This window comes from Asparagus officinalis, chromosome 8 (assembly GCF_001876935.1).
Source record: "Asparagus officinalis chromosome 8, Aspof.V1, whole genome shotgun sequence".
Classification (NCBI taxonomy): domain Eukaryota; kingdom Viridiplantae; phylum Streptophyta; class Magnoliopsida; order Asparagales; family Asparagaceae; genus Asparagus; species Asparagus officinalis.
The window spans coordinates 125127643-125131936 of record NC_033801.1 but is presented as its reverse complement, the minus strand read 5'-3'; positions in this window follow the sequence as shown (position 1 = coordinate 125131936).

Sequence of the window (4294 nt, the reverse complement as noted above, 5' to 3'; positions counted from 1 at the left end):
CAGTCGGGGTTGGCAACCCCGACTATTTAGGAAACATGATTAAGCCTACGTGGCATAAAATGGGTCGATTTTGATAATTAAAAAAAACGGTCGATTTTGGTAATTAAAACTTCAATTGGGTCTACAGTGAAAATTTGTTCTATTGACTGTAATCTATAGCAGGATGCGCGTAACGAGATATTTTTATCTTTTTTTAAGTCTAACGTCTCTGTGTTTGAAAGTGAAAGACATAACGCAGATAAAATTGGGGCTTGATCGTAGGGAAAAAAATTAATCCTTGGTTTACAACGGTGGGTGTTTGGTGTGGTAGTGTTTGTGTGATGATGAGATTAATCCTTGGTTTTCTTGGTGAGAGGTGTGACTGTCGGTGGTGGTGATTGTCGACGATGAGTCAGAGTGGACGGTTAATTTGACCAGAGGAGAGGGAGAAGCTACACGATGTTTTGAGGGACGTAATGACGTCGAGGGTGTTCGAAAAGGCTTAATTTTTAAGCTTTTAAGTTACGTTAGCTTTTAATGGCTTTTGGCTTTTTTCATAAAAATACTATAAAAAGTGTCTGAGTAGAATTTTTTTTTTTTTTGTTGTCAAACCTAGCTTTTCTAAATGAGTGTATAAGTTAGTTTTTTTTAAAAGCTGAGGTATACCAGCTTTTTAAAATAGGAATTATAAGCTAACTTATTAGGCATTTTTACTAAACAGATAGAAATGAAAAATCTAGCTTAAAAGCTAGTTTTGCCAAAAAATAAGCTTGTTAATACTAACAAGTATTTTGCCCGTGCTTGCACCGCCTGTAGAATAAGTAATATGGAGCGGGTAGCCGGAATTGAACCCCACGTCATTAGCTAGCTTGCAAGGTTATGGATATGTTTTTATATATATTCTATTTTTTAATGGATATAGGCATACAAATGACTTATACCAATAACTTATAGCATATGGATTATTGAAAATTAGATAATCCGAGCTGAAGTCTCTTCTTCAAATAGTTTAAAACTTAAAAAATTCAAAATAAGGGGTGGATGAATTTTATTTAAAATTTTAAAACTTAGAATTTGATAGTATAATTATCAACCTCTTCTTTACAATATTCCTCTTTATTTGTAATATTCTAAGATACAAAGAGAAAAAGAAAAAGTCGGCTTACCATGATGGCATAGATAAATTTTATTTTAAAATTTCAAATCCAAAATTTAGATTGTTTACCATCAAACTCTCCTTTGTAAAATTCCTCCTTTTTTATAATATTCAAAAATAAAAAAAGGATATTAAAAAAATTCAGTGCTCCTCCTTTGATTACAACACTGGAAATATCTCTTCAATGTAGGAAATGCAGAGATTTTGTCAGCACATAAGGTCATTTTACATTGACATTTTATGACAAAAAAGCTTTGGAGATTTGGTATGAGCTGAAGAGTACATTGAGTTAAACCATGTAACATGAAGCCATCAAATAAAATGTCACAGTTAGATGAGATATAAAACATTCACATATTGTTTTAATCCCAAAAAATATCATGCTTAAGCCTCAATCTTGTGATTCTTGTATTAGAATTTTAACTTAATTATTTGGTTTCAAAATATCCATAAAATAATCATAAGAATCTAAATATTTATTCCTAGAATAATCTTAAAATCTCGTTAGAATTTCAATCTAGTTAATAGGAAAATTCTGTTAAAAGCACAGATAATTTGAAATAATATTTCTATTAATTTGTGTAAATAATTTATTTACTTTTTACGAGTGAAACAATAACCCCTCTTTATAAAAATCAGTAAAGGCAGGATGTCAAATAAGAAATAAAGAAAAAATTGACTAACTTATCAACTGTTTTAATTTGACCCTATAAATAAATAAGAAATAAAATTAACCCTATAAATAAATAAATAAAAATAAAACAGAATCCTCCTCCAACTATTTATAGGGTTAATTTTAGGGTACCCACTCTCAATTATGGTAGATGTCTCAAAAAATCCTCCTCCAACTATTTTAATTTGAGAAAAAAACTCTCAAGTTTGAGCATATTATAGATAATCTTTCTCAACTTTGAAAATTAGAGAAACATGAGCTCCCCAACCCCCAAAAAAGAATCTTTCATACTTTTCTCCCCAAAGTCCCCTAATGTTTTTTAAATGTCAAATAACTAAAACACCCTGTATCAGATAACTATGCCCCCAAACGTTATTTCGAAATGTCAAATAACTAAAACACCTGATTGAAAATTGATTCCATTAAGTTACAAAGAGACGTTTAACTGGTAGAAAGAAGACCTTGATCAATTTAGAATGTTTTTTCTTTCTTTATCCTCTCTTTCTCTTGTCGTAAAAAATTTAAAGTATTTTTTAATGATTGATGGGTATTTCATTCTTTTCTTAGTCGCCTACTTATCACGTGGCATTTGAGACCTAATGGTGTTAGCTTTCAAGGCATAAAGTAAAAAGAATTCAGGAGAATTTTTCGAATTTTCAAACTTGAGAGGGGTTATACACTATAGCCTCAAACTTAAGGGGGTTACTCAAATTAAAATAGTAAAGGAAGGTTTTCTAAGACACACACCATATTTGAGGAGGGTTAAGTGGTAAAACTTTGGGGGTTGGGGGGGCCAGGGGGTGTAAGTTATCTCAAATTTACATAGTTGCGAGGGTTATATAAAATGTGCTCAAAATTGAGGGGGTTTATAAAATTAAAATAATTGAGGGGGTTTTCTAAGGCACCCCTATAGTTGAGTAGAGTTTTCTAAAACTAACCCGTGAATTTATGTAAAGAGGCACCCTCCATGAGTTTTTTCTTAAATTTATATATGTAAATATATGACAATGAGATTGTTTTTTTTAATTATAGATTGTTAAGATCTGATAAGGATTACAAAATATTTGATTATTAGAATTTACTAAATATGGATAGTTCAATTTGATGAGTACTTAAAGGTATGTTTATTTGCATGGAAGTAACCATGAAGTAGCTGAAGTAAAGAAAGTAGAAGCTACTTCTGCTATTTCCTATCAAAAATTTGTGTTTGTTTCTCATGAAATGCTATTTTCGATACTTCTCATGATGGTGGCGTATATATGGCACCCCTACTTCCTGAGTCTTTTCCTATCCCTCAGAGCTCTAAAGTACCTCAAAAGTAGCTAAAATCTCCATCAATTTAGGAACAAAATCCAGTTTATTATTACAAAAAAAATTCTTCACTCTAAATAAAATCTAAAAAGTTCGTCTTCCTCTTTTCCTACTTTCAAAAGTTTATGAAACAAACAAACAAAAAAAAAAAGAATGAAGAGGAAGAAGTATTACTTACTACTTCTAAAATTTTGTGAAACAAACAAAAACAATGCTACTTCTACTACTTTCTACTTCATCTTTCTAGAAGTTACTTCTTTTATTTACTTCTTATTTCTTTTACTTCTATCAACAAACATACCCTTAGGTGAACCAAAGATTAGATATCCACATGTCATCTTCTGATAGGATAAAGGAACACAGGTGTATTTATGTTGTGATACACGTTAATTTTTTGTGATATTATGATATGACATATGTCTATTTTTTATGGCTCTATGAGTTCCGCCAATTTCTCTTGTATATAAAGTAGGGATTCTAAGTGATTAAAGATAGGCTAAACCTTTGCTTTTAAAGGAAAATTAAGGAGGTGTTCTTGGCCTATTTGAAGCAGTAACTCTAACTTGATAATGATAGATTGATAGGTTTAATTTAAACGTAGAAGCGCCAGTGTTGCTATGGACCACTCTATTCTAATTTAAGGTAGTACTTTTTTTTTCTTTTTTTAATGATTTAAAGTAGTACTTTCAAATTCATTGAATGGGAAATCATAACAAATATTACTATATAACTAACCCCACATTATATCCCTCTTTTTTTTTTTCTTTCCGATATAAAATTTAGAAGGACAATAATTGGTTTGTCCCCTTCAAAGCCAACTTCAGCTTTCAGCGGTTAAAACCAAACGCTTTATAATAAACGCAATAAAAGCTCAGGCCTCAACAATAATCATGCTAGCCTTGGGTCAACTCTCAACTAATTTGGTGGTTTGGAGAAATACACAAAGGGGCTTTATAGCAATAAAGGATTCTTCAACCTATAAATGTAGGGACACAAATCAGATCCACAAAGTTTAGACTGGGCCCCATCTTGATCATGAACCGTACCAACCGCCAAATCCAAATCAACAGGCAAAATTAGGCGTAGAACTCGGATTTCCTTTTTATCATAGAATAATTTTTTAACTCAATGATTATGAACTACGAGGGTCGTTTTTTTTTTTTTTTTTTTTTTTC